Source organism: Neolamprologus multifasciatus, chromosome 9 (assembly GCF_963576455.1).
Source record: "Neolamprologus multifasciatus chromosome 9, fNeoMul1.2, whole genome shotgun sequence".
Taxonomy (NCBI): domain Eukaryota; kingdom Metazoa; phylum Chordata; class Actinopteri; order Cichliformes; family Cichlidae; genus Neolamprologus; species Neolamprologus multifasciatus.
The window spans coordinates 27,856,650-27,869,712 of record NC_140447.1 but is presented as its reverse complement, the minus strand read 5'-3'; the positions used below and the strand labels follow the sequence as shown (position 1 = coordinate 27,869,712).

General features: G+C 40.0%; 1 protein-coding gene across 2 annotated transcripts in view; it reads right to left on the bottom strand.

Moving 5' to 3' along the window:
- The window catches only part of LOC146511702 (cadherin-20-like), a 124,389-nt gene extending 112,309 nt beyond the window's left edge, over positions 1–12,080 (bottom strand). Inside the window, exons 1-2 of one of the 2 annotated variants that reach the window (XM_085172182.1) lie at positions 10,918–12,079; positions 10,675–10,820 (exon numbers count right to left, since the gene is read on the bottom strand). The gene's annotated coding sequence lies outside the window, so the exon portion shown is untranslated. Of the gene's footprint in view, positions 1–10,674 lie in introns of both variants that reach the window. The other variant, XM_085172183.1, reaches the window with a different exon arrangement.
- Between the last annotated feature and the right edge of the window lie 983 nt (positions 12,081–13,063).

The window sequence follows — 13,063 nt, the reverse complement described above, 5'->3', positions numbered from 1 at the left end:
CGCTCTAACTCTGGTTAGCATTTAGTCTTCTACGGGTCTGTGTTTGAAAAATATCCAAGTGCCCTTGGATTCCTTTTACTTTAGTCTCTCTCTCTGTAAAATGAGTCTATGGATTGAATCCAAAAAGTGGTCAATTCAAGTAATTCATTAGCAAAATGAGCACAGCCATATGAGCACACTGCGTACTGCATGTATGGGAAAAATGCACCAGAAATTCACAGAGAGTAGCACCATGCTGAGAACTGCAGAGCACAGAAACCTAATGGATGTCTGGGTCAGATTTATGGTAGCTCATCCCCTCCACTGCTATGAGAAAAATTTGACTGGAGCACACCAACTCCAGAGACTATAATTCATTTGCCATCTCACTCCATTTTATTCAGCCAGAGTACATTGGTGAGTATTGGGCTCCTTTTTTCGCGGCCAATAAAATGTAATCACTGTCTGCCAGGACCAAGGTCGAACTATATTCCTAAAGCAATGCGATGATCATTCTGGCCCTCTCTGAAGGTCGACTGGCTGTTTATTTTTTCCCTTATGCCTGCAAGATGGATTGTTAAAAAATTAAATAGGGGATGTTTGCTTTTGATGAAATTGTAGATTATAGTTTATAGTTTCATTTTTTTTTCCCGATGATCTAATCCAGAGTGTGATAACTGAGCAGATAGGATGTTTGAACAGGTTTACAGTGAACACATTTACTGTTGCATGAATTACACTTGTGAAATTTCATTGTGGTGATGGTCTCCTCAAATCCTCTATTGGCATTAGTAAGCCAGTCTGACATCATCCTGTTGACTCTCATCCCTTGTGAGAGCTCTTCATAGACCAGCCTGTGTTGTAAACTCCATGATCTAAGCCTGAAACCCCCACCAGTGTTTTTCTAACTAGACTTAGAAATATTATGATTATCTTCCCAATTCTGCCACTCACCTTGAAATTAAAGGTAAAAGGAAGCTGCATAGGGATTTTCATAGGGATTTGTAGTACCCTGAATACCACTCAAAATTTGTTTTCCAGAAGACATCATTAGAATGACCTGATTAAAAATATAAGCTGAGAAGTTGAGATTCTTTTTACTCACATTTTGTTTCATTTTGAAAATCACCATTTAAATTACAATTCTGTCAGCTGTACTTTGAGTGATTGCCCTTCTTCGTTATGTTAATTTTGCCAGAAACATTTTAATTATCATTAGCAAAACTTAGCGAATGTCAGAAACATGCATATTTAATATTAACTAACAGAGATGGGCAGTAATCCAATTAAATTTTTGCTTGATGCATAAAGTTAAAAGATTAAAACTAATAAAACAAGTTTTAAAAAGACACTTTTCCATTTCATTACATTTTATATGATGGATTAGGCAGAAAAAGTAGAACTGGGCTGAAAGATCTATCACTTTATTACCTGTTGAGGTTGTAAATCATATTTCAAAAAAGTAACTAAGTAACTAAGTAATTAATTACTTTTGAAAATAAGTAACCAGTAAAGTAACGGGATTACTTTTTGGGGCAAGTAATCAGTAATTAGTTACTGATTACCTTTTTCAAGTAACTTGACCAACACTGTTAACTAATATCAACTAGAGATGGACCGATCCGATATTACGTATCGGTATCGGTCCGATACTGACCCAAATTACTGGATCGGATATCGGCGAGAAATAAAAAATGTAATCCGATCCATTAAATATCAAAAAAACACCTCACAAAACTTGCTACACGGCGTAACTCCGCTCATAACCGTAGCACTTAGCAGCAGTGTGCATCACGTGATAGAGCGGCTGTGTGTATTTGTAGCCTTGCTACCAAACCAGCATTTCATCTATGAGGAAGTTTTCCCAGAGAGAAGTAAAGCAAGTGTGTAAGTTCATCTCTGAATGTCTGTAAAGCGTTCCCACGTTAAGCTTAACAACCATACCTGGAGCGACTGCCTCTCTCTCTCTCTCTCCTGCTGCTTCAATCGTGAAACAGCTTAATGATCAGCTGATCGGCTTTTCTGTCGCGAGTCCGTCTCTCTTCTTAGTTTTTGGCCCACTTCTCACCAGAAAGAGGAAACCAACGTGCTGCTGAACAACAGCAGCACGTTTAAGCTTGATAAGCTGTTGTTAGAATTTATTTAATATTACTTTCTACACCAGGATCTTTTTCTACATAGCTGACCGCTGGTAATTGTGCAGGGGCGGATCTAGCAAAGTTTAGCCAGGGGGGCCGATAGGGCATGAACAGGGAAAAGGGGGCACAAAGACATACTTTTCTTTCTTATTCTCATTTAAAATGTCGAGCTTTTAATAAATAATTATCTGACTCTTACACCCAAAGTTTTAATCTTGTGTAAAATATATAGAAGTCCATTACTGTATATAGTAACTGTTAAGTCTAATATACCCTAGTAAGCTATAGTACTTTTTCCTTTGGGAAGATACCATCTGTGCAGTCTGCAATTCTGTTGAAGAAAGATGTTGAATCTATTTAATTATTCTTGAAAAATAATTTATTTTTGTGCATTTTCCCCCTGCATCAAATTAAATTTGATTACATCGATTAAGCATCATGAGGTGGAGGGTGGTTCCCTATTTTTTTTTTTTTTTTTGCTGGGAGTTTGCAACCCTATTAGTTAGGTTGCTTAAAATTTCTTCTAAGTACTCTTTAAAATACCAGAATAGGGAGGATGGAGCAGGTTTAACTTTATTAGATTGATCAGTGTTGCTGAACTATGACATATTTTGGACGCAGTGTATTTTTTACATACAGGTATAACAGAATAGCTTTAGTGTTGTTATTTATTTAAACTTGAGTATAAACTTATACAAAATGCAGCAAGATATTAAAAAAACGTTTTGTTGATTAAAAAACACACTATATCGGATTCATATCGGTATCGGCAGATATCCAAATTTATGATATCGGTATCGGACATAAAAAAGTGGTATCGTGCCATCTCTAATATCAACTAATATTAGCTAAAGCCAGAAACACACATACTGAACATCATATTACTGTAGGGTCTCTGACTTAATATAAAGCACCTTGAGGCACTGCTGTTATAATTTGGTGCTATATAATTAAAACTGAACTGAATTAATTTAAATATGTGGGCTTTGGATATGGTTCACAAAAGCTCAAATGTTTGATTAATATCTATCGAGCACTCTGTGAAAACAGCTCTACAGGCTCTACAATGTAACAGTTAAGGAAAGTTTATGTGCTCAGTTTTCCCTCCTGGCTCCAGTGAGGACCACTGAGAGAGAAAGCTCATCTCTCCGATCAGCTTCATTTAGACATTGATTTTTACATGTGGCCTTGGATATTGAAAATTTCCTTCTCAAAACCCTGTCAGACCAGTGGGGGGAAAGACTACAGGGAATCAATTCAAATTAATTTTTCAAGATGAGGTGTTTCTGTCTATTACTGTAAGCAACTCTCATTTTAAATAGATCCACTGCCTGAGAGTCAGTCCCAGAGAAAAAAGAAAGAAAAAAAACATGATTGCTTTCTTCAACATGGGCATGGAATAATTCACCATCTGAGTTTGGAGGGAGCTGCAGGACCAGCTCAGTGAAATGAAAGCCTGCATCTTTTGGTGCATGATCAGGTATTGAAGAATTTGTTCCAATGAACAACCAAACTATCAGCTGTGTGCACACAAGTGGCACAAAGCGATGGATAATATAGCAGTGTATAAAGTGAGAATATTTCCTGTATTTAAAAACTCTGAATACCATGGGAATGGACTTATTACTTGCTGTAGGTGTTCTTTAAGGATGCAGAGCTATATTAGCTGTGTTGGCACTGACAGTTTAAATTGTAGTTGTACTTTAGCTGCCTGAGTCCATTTGTTCACTATGTGCCTCTTCTTTAACCGCTAAACAGATGCTTCTGGCAATGTGCAGGTTCTGACTGCTAATGTGGTGCAGGAACAGAGGTCCTAAAGTTTTATTGCCTATTTGTTTGAAATCATAAACAGGTGTAGATGCACAACTGCTTCCAGCGATCATGGCTAAAACAGTAACAGCATCTCCTCGGGCAGAACTGGTTGTAGCAGAAACTCTAACAAAAACGTCTTTGTGAAACTGTAGCAGTACATGTAGCCAACAACAAAGTTACATTTCCAACGTCAGCACAACCTTGTCAACTGTCAACCTGTCAGCTGACAGTTACTGAACTTGGAAATGTTAACTTGAATAAGAGCACCAAGTTTAACTTGTCCAAAGTCTCTGGGGATGTGAAGTGATCATAGAGTGTGGAGTGATCAAAGAGAACCACATATCCACATCTTATTTCAGAGAAACCAATGAATAAAACCACTTTCATGTAGTTTGTCAAGTGATATTGGTAATTCTAGATGGCCAATAGGTGTGAATGTGAGTGTAAATAGTTGTTTCTCTCTCTGTGTTAGCCCTGTGACAGACCGGGTGTACCCCGCCTCTCACCCTGTGATCGCTGGGATAGGCTCCAGCCTGGGTTCAACCCTGATAAAGATAAGTGGAAAAGAATGGATGGATAGATGGATGTTTAACAGTGCAAATTGTATTTTGGTTTAGTTAGGTGCAACTGTAAATATCTATCCGAACGCCAATTTGGGATTTCTCAATGAAGCGAAAAAAAGGCCATTTTTAGTCCACATTATTACAGCCAAAGTACCTTTGTTAGGTTTTAAAGAAGACCTTCGTAAAGAAATAGCAAAGTTTTTCCAATTGCAAAATCTATTACGTCCTTGTAATGCCTAAACAGAGAAATTTCTTGTACAAAAGTAGTTTTCATTGCAAAATCTGACCAAGTAGTTTCAGTGCCTAAACATAACCATGTCATTTTTATTGCCAAACCAACTAATTTTTTGTGCCTAAACCAACCCTAGTGACTTTCAATGTGTAAACCGAACAATGTTCTTGTAATGCCTAAACTAAAAATAATATCAGGATGTTTTTAATGCCTAAACCCAGGGGTCTCCAATTCCAGGCCTCGAGGGCCGGTGTCCTTCAATTCAATTCAATTCAATTTTATTTATATAACGCCAAATCACAACAAAAGTCGCCTCAAGGCGCTTCATAGATACAGAGAAAAACCCAACAATCATATGACCCCCTATGAGCAAGCACTTTGGCGACAGTGGGAAGGAAAAACTCCCTTTTAACAGGAAGAAACCTCCGGCAGAACCAGGCTCAGGGAGGGGCGGCCATCTGCTGCGACCGGTGAGAGAAGGAAGACAGGATAAAAGACATGCTGTGGAAGAGAGACAGAGGTTTTAGATGTGTCCTTGGTCCAACACAGCTGATTCAAATGGCTAAATGACCTCCTTAAGTTCTCCAGAGGCCTGGTAACGAACTAATCATGTGACTCAGGTGTGTTGACCCACGGTTATATCTAAAACCTGCAGGACACCGGCCCTCGAGGCCTGGAGTTGGAGACTGCCTAAACCTAACCAACTACTGTATTGTTCAGACAATAAGGCACACTTGATTATAAGGCGCATTAAGCGAAACAAGCATTAGCATTCATCCTCCAACTTCACTGGTTATATTATGCTAACAAAGCTATGTTAGCTAGCGATCAGGTAGCACATCATTATATACCAGCTAGCCCAACTTCCGTAACCCTACAAACGTCACTGCTGTTTAGTTTTCTGTCTTCATTTATGTTGGAAATGAAAGCAGAGCTGTACGTTTTAATTATTTCAGAAATCTCTCAGTCAGAACATGCTATATCATGCTTAGGTGGAAACTAGCGAGCTAACTTCCTGCTAACTTCTAACTCTGTTAAAATTAATAAATCTTGTTTTCATGGATGCCTGAATGTTAAACTTAATTGTTACACCTGGTAAAGCAGCAACACTGATCATTTTGTTAAAGATGAAAGAATTTAGACAGTTTTTACCTCTCAGTGATGCTGCAGTGTTTGTTTGACTTTGGGACCTGAAGTAGACGTAGTTTTGGACCCAGATTACTCTGCGAGGCTCTTGACTACGGTAGCTGTAATGTTCCGACAATCCATCAAGCAGTGCGGCTTCGTAGCTTACCAAAGTCGTACTAAAACATTTTTGACAGATTTTTGAGTGCCGTGTACCACCTGAAATTGGTTTAAGATCAGTAAGCACAACCAGAATGCATTCATAAGGTGCACTGTCGATTTTTGTGAAAACTAAAGGCTTTTAAGTGCTCCTTATAGTGCAGAAAATACGGTAGTTTTTCTATATTAAACCTAACCCTGTAGTTTTTAATGCCTAAAGTTAACCAAGTGCCTTTTTTTTATTTTGTAATATATTTTAAAAAACAAACAAACAACAAAAAACAATACAAATGGAGTGTGAACATCTGTGAAATCTGAAGACTGAGTCTGAGTCTCTGGTGTAAATAGATCCACCACCAAGGCCTCAGCCTTCGAAGGTGGCTATTTTCACTTTATAAATAAGGGGAAAAGGATAATGAGCACATATGAGACCGGACAAATGAGAAATCATATTCGGGAGACAAATCAGTAGAGCTCGAGACTATTTCATGGATGGCTATTTACTAAATCGGGCTTTCATAACAGCCAGTGCATAGCTGCTGTTGTCTCGTGTTTGTTTACTTTGCGGTATGCTTGTTATTGGATCATTGTTGATTTTCCAGATAACGGTGCTGTTGAGTGGTATGCTTTAAAAAAAGAGTATGTGTGGTGTAAATTACAGTATTGATAGTGGTTGTTTTATTATAGGTCAGGCTTTCTTGTGTGCCATTGAGTAGTCACACTATGTGTGTATGCTTTATATATACAGCATTAACATTTTACACATATATTCATGTAGCTGTTTGTCATATGGTTGCTGCGGGTGCTACCAAGCTCCTATTGCATTCCTGTCATGATATCCCTTACATAAAAGATGCTCCACCTGCTATGGATTAACCTCCAATTGAGCTGTGCCCCCTCTTGCAGTGGTTTCCCAATGGTGTGTCAAGGCACACCAGTGTGGCTTAAGAAATACATAATTTCTTTGCTTACATGGTGCCAATCGAGCTAATGAGGACACAGAATATCGAGAAACTTTGCCTACTTTAGAGTTCAGGGTCTAAACTGTAAATTGTGAATGTTTTTGTAAAGAAAATGAAAATTCCAAAGCATAAGTAGTCCTGCTCTTTGCTACAGTTTGTTATAAAATGTTCTCTTTTAATCGCAGCCAGCGTGAGGTTGTTGAATGAAACTGGTTTTCATCAGTCTATTTTCTATGGATATTTCCAGTTTTTGCATATTATTGCACTTGGCTGGTATGGATAAGGCTATGTACTGGTAAGTGCAATGAACACAAAGTTAGCAAATATATCCTAAAGCATCAAATCTGAATGTACCGGTGTGAGCTCTATTGTTTCTGCCGTTAAAGAATGAAGTAAAGAGCCTTGTTTTAACACCATTTACCAAATCGGTTTTCATCATTTTATGGTTTCTGGATATTTAGTTCAAAACATAAAACACATTTAAATGAATACTTTTAGTATTTTCCCTTTTTTGGGTTCAGATCAGTAAACAGCCCACAAAAACGTGCAAAGATAACACCCAGCAACTTAGTGCACATCGCTGGAGTGTGTTAAATGTGTGAAGGAGAGGTGGCGTGACAGACTCTGCTGCCTAGAGTTTCTCTGAAGTTTGCAGCTGTTGTTCATGACCTGATATTCAGCACGACTAGCAATGAGCAATAAACACCAGAAGCAAATGGAGCTCTGCCCGTTTTCATACCTGTTCTAGCTGGCCGATTGCAGCTGAGAGTGAGAGAGCTGAGAACGAATGCTGGATACTAGCTGCAGAAACTGGCTCACGCAGGACCCCCATGAAATAAGCTTTTCAGCACTTTATGACTACCAGAGCAGCTCTTCTGCCAAAAGAGCTCTTCGCCATTGAGCAAGAATGGCTCAGAGAATACCAGTTTTCATGAAATCACTTAATGCATCAACTGTACAATACTATATTTATCCCAGATTTGAGGAATTATTTTGTTACAGCTTTTTTTATTCCAAATAAAGAAAATATTTGAAGATTTGGACTTGATTAAAAATTGCATATAACTGTCTCATCCCAACTAGTTAACAAACTGATGGGTGAAAAACTGCAGTGTTAAAAGAGTGTGACATTTAACAAATTGGCCAAAAGTGTCCATCGTAGTCTTTTGTTTCTGCTGAAGTGGCGGCGAGCGCCCCGAGGTCAAGACAATCCATCCGTAGCTCAGACAGATGACTTACAACTCCGACAAACGGATCCGCACCACCACACAATACCACACGGGTGTTTCCTGTGCACGAAACATATCTGGTCGTGTTCCAACTTGTAAACCCCAAAGGTGGTTTTCTGTCTTCGATCACAGCAGCGGTACATGTGACACGGCTCCCCGGTGTCAAATAGCACTGAGAAAATATACTTCGTGATGATCAAATGAGCCATAAAAAGTATTTCAAAGGAAGAAAAGCTAATTAGAGGTAAAGTGACACCTGCTTCAACTCAAGCATAACATGGCAGGTGTACAAGCGCTAACGCCGTCCCACAGCCGCTGTTGCCTGCCAGGCCTGGCTGATTGACATGACGTTGCTTCCCAGACCACAACAATGCCAGCAGGGTCCTTGTTATTTTGTCTGTTCTCAAAGGCGCCTTCTGGTAGCCCATAAAGCACCATCAGGCTCCAAGCCCTGCAGTCATTCAATTAAGAATTTACTGGGCTATTGATTTCACCACAAGCGAAGCGCCTCACATCTTGGAAACAATAAGGAGCCCATAAAGGCTATACTAGCCTTTTACCTAAAGGGTGATGACATGGTCTTCAGTGTGGAGAGAAAGGCAGGGAAAGGCTAATGCACGAAAAGTGAACAACATCTGAGTTTTCTCTTACTTCAGTCGTTCTCCTTTTTAAGCAGTACCTTCATTTTCAGCGTGACCTTTTGAATAAATTGTGATTTTTTTTTAAAGAAAAACAATTTTTAATTAATGTTGTCAAGAATCACCAGTGTCTCTGCTTCTAGAAACTAATTAAAGATTCCCTAAAGTCAGAGATGGGGTCGAATAAAAGTTTGAGAAATTAACATAAACTCTGGGGGACTAGCCTAAGTGCGTAGAAGAAAATAAATGGTATGCTTGGCAGAAAAAGAGCCCACAATGTATGTGCTGCCATAAACAATTCTGGGATGATAAAACAGCTCTGAGCTCAGTTATTGACTATTTTTTATTAGATAAATTTTAATTCAGTGCATTGTTTTGCCTTTTCTCTAAATTTAATGAATTTCTTCTTGTTAGCCTTAGCGTGAGCTTGCTGGCAGGCAAACTCATCGTTTTCTTTCGGACCAATTACTTGACAACCAATAACAATCTTTAGGTCAGTTATCAAATAATGTTTTTTTTTCTTCTGTGTGTGTGTTGACCACACGAATGAGCAAAAAGAAACAAAAACCGTAAAACACCAACCGAAACCTACGGCAACAAGCTTTTTGCCCACTTGGGGGCAGCACAAACGAGCTGCCAGCAACACACTGATTTGTTTGTTAGCAAATGCAAACATCCAGAAAAAAACAGAACAGCATTAGCTTTCATTTACATCTATTTATAAGCTCTTGTAAAGCTGCTATTTTCATCAGGTGGCGTTTTGGTGCTTTTGCCCTGAGACATAAGCTAAAAACTGATGACAGCAAACAAAAGCAGTTTTGTGGACATGAGCTAAAAAAGACGAAGGGACACAAAAACACACTTATGTGATCCACTGTAGTATAAAAGTGTTACTGATATAATTAGTAGCCACTGTAATGTTAAATTCTTTCATGTTTTAGCAGGGTTTCACAGCCCTCCTTGTTATTAATGCCAGCAAAGTTCCCAAGCTGCCATCTAATAAATCTCCCATGCCCCCCACCCCCTACCTACATTGAGCGACCCCATGTGGCATCCTGAAGCCAGGCTTAATAAACTTTGGGGTCATTCTTGGCAAAATTGTGTTCACAGTATCATCCACTGCAGAGCTTTGGGGGAAAAAAATACAACTGTTGATGCAACACAAGTTGAGCTGGGCCAATTGAGACTACAACGAAAGCGAGAGAGGAGGAGCGGTCGCGTAGAGTGAGTATAAGCTGGAGAGAGGAAGGAGCGTACGAGAGTAGTGCGGCCAGAGGAGAGTACATGTAGATGCTTAATGAATTCAGCCACAGCAGCACACAATGAAATCTTTATCCATGGGGGATGAGGCAGGGGACTTGGCAGAGCCCCGGCGTATCTCAGCAAGGGTGAAAAATAGAAATCCCACTGTCCCCCTGTTGGCTCTCCCTCATGTCAGCTGCCTTGGTTACTGAATTGGCTGCCAGCGAGCCCCCGCCACTCCACTCTATCCCTCCTCCTCCTATTCCCCTCTCTCTTTCTCAGTCGTTCAGTTCAACTCTCCTTCACACTCATGTATTTTTCCCTGTTTCTGTCACTGCACTTCGAGCTGTCCCTCGGCTTTTTCTCGTATTATTAACCCATCCTCCCGAGTCAACTTCCTGCCGCCGCAAGTGCACATTGCTGCTTCTCCTCGAAGTCCGTAAACGATGGCTGTAATACACACCCACTGCACAAAGACACACTCTGCACAAGCTCTTAAAATGCAAGGATTTGACTTACCTTGTTACAGGTTGTTCTGATAATTATGTTTTTATTAGACGATTTGGAAAAGAGAGGAATAAATTAAAATCCTTACCTTTTGGAGCTTCTCTGAACTTCTTTTCCTTCGCAGACACTGGGATTTACTGCAATTTTCTCACTTTCCCTCCCGACGTGTTGGTGTCTCTATCTCAGTCTTTCCACTGTGGGTTTTTTCTTGCAGACAAAAGTCCGCCTGACCCCCTGCGCAGGGAAAACCAGGCAAGAGGGGATTTAAAAAAAAGAAAAGAAAAAGACCAGAGAGCAAGCGCTGGCAACTCCTGATGAACTCAGCTTCTACCTCGCTGCTCCTTCCAGCACTCGGGGTGAATGAAGTGTGAGACAAAGTAATCTTCAGGTGAGGAGACAGACTCCCTTTCTCTCTCCTTCTTTCACTTTCCTCCTCCTGCACGCTCTCTCTCTCTCTGTGTCCTGTGCTCGCTCTACCTGCTCAGAGCGCTGTGGATGAGCTCACACACAGCTCTCCCTCTTGTGTCTGAGCGCTGTGCTGTTGCTCCATCTATTCCCCTCATTTCTCCCTCCCTCTCTCCCTTCATCCATCCCTGTACGGCTCATGAATGTTTAGACACGGCAATTGTAGCTGAAAGGCACTGAATTAACCCGCAGGACTCAAAATACACTCTTTCGCTCCACTCACTTTTCCCCACTTTATTCTTTTGTTCTCGCATTGGCTGCAACCCCTCTCACTGTGTATGTGACCCCCCTGAGCAGCACAATCAGTTCTTTTTAGGGGGAGTGATAGTCTATTAACTTTGTGGTCTTTTCTCTTTACTGGGTTTTATCAACAGACCGTCTGAAGCTTGGTTAAAGGATTGTGGCTCGAACATCGCCAGCAGACTTCAGCCTGTTACATTAGAATGCAGCACACATGACTTCACATTATAAGAAAATTGGTTCATAAAATAATCACGAACAAAACAAGAAATAAGTATGATGAATAAGTAAATATTTGCTTCTCCCTTGGCTGATTAATAATTAACTGTCCTTAAACAAGTCTAATTGGGCTTAATTGAAGGTATTGAGTCATTGGAAAACAGATAAAAATCAAACCGCTCATGTCCCCGTGGGCTCAGAAGCGTTTCCGATGAGTCAAATGAAAGCCGAGCTCGTCATATGCCTCCGAATCAAAGTCTGAAGAAGTCCCGGATTTAAAGTCTTACATCAATTTATGTCAAGTCACCGGAGATAAGTGCAGCTTCAATTCCTTAACCCCGCTGACAATTCTGCTGCTGTACTTTGAATGGCATTGGCCCGTTCTGCATCATATTATACATCGCTTGAAAACACACCTCCTTTTAGATTCAGATACCAATGCCACAGCAATAACAGCAGCAGCTGCAGCAATTGTTGCCCTTTTGTCATCTATAGGGACTCTTTAAATCTTTGTGTTGCACTTAGCTTTCCAGCAAATACACTTCCTAGCTTTCATTCCCACTCACAAACGATCCTATACTTTAGATTTTTGCTGTTTGATTATTCTTTCTCTCTGTAACAGCAAAAACAGTATTACCATACTAGCTACGTATAACAAAAAAGGAGACCTGCTTATTTTTAGGTCTATATTTTTGTCTCTACTAGGGTGGCTTTGCATGAGTCCCAGCTTAAAACAATAATTTATTATCGTATTTATTGTTTACTAAGCCTTGGTGAAGTTCATCAGCTGATTAGCTGCCTGAAGCCAGACCTTTTAGCTCCTTTCTATTTAAGCTGACCTTCCTCTCCACTTCTCCTTGGGAGCTTGGGAATGACCATATTAAGGATTTTCTCTTTGAGATTATATAGACACAAGTGTAAAAAAATCTAACTCTAAAACTAGTCTAAGAAATTTATTCAGCTCGTGTATGTAGAAGGTTGGCCAAGTTAAGCTTTCTTAGCCTACAAGCCACTTTGCAACCCACCTGAGCTTCACCTTCTTCTTTTCATACTCCACCTGACTAATTCAGCATCCGTGTTGTTGGTTTCTGATACATCATGTGTTCTCCGCTGGTCTTTGATACTCTTCCTGCCTCATGCAATGTAATGCTGGTTGTATTGCAATGGGTTGCAATTTAAGAAGCACAGGTGATGCAGTGGTGCTGGTTTTGATTGTAACCGCAAGTCAGATGACTGAAAAGGTCACTTGGACAAGTGATAACATGTTTCTCCTACTGAAACCATTGCATCCAGATTAACAGAATTAACATTGTTTAATTGGATTATTGGTGTCAGCATACTCCCTGCATCATGTGCTCCATGCTAGAACCACACTGCCAAATCTATTCCTGCAGATGTATTGGCAAAATACATCTGAGACCTTATTCTTTGAAACTTGTAGTACGAGTATCCAACATGACAATGAACAATACCTATTGATTGCCTGTGGTAACTGGCAGTCCAGCCCACCCTCCTCCCTAAAGTGTTAAATGTTGTTTTTGGTAATACCGGGA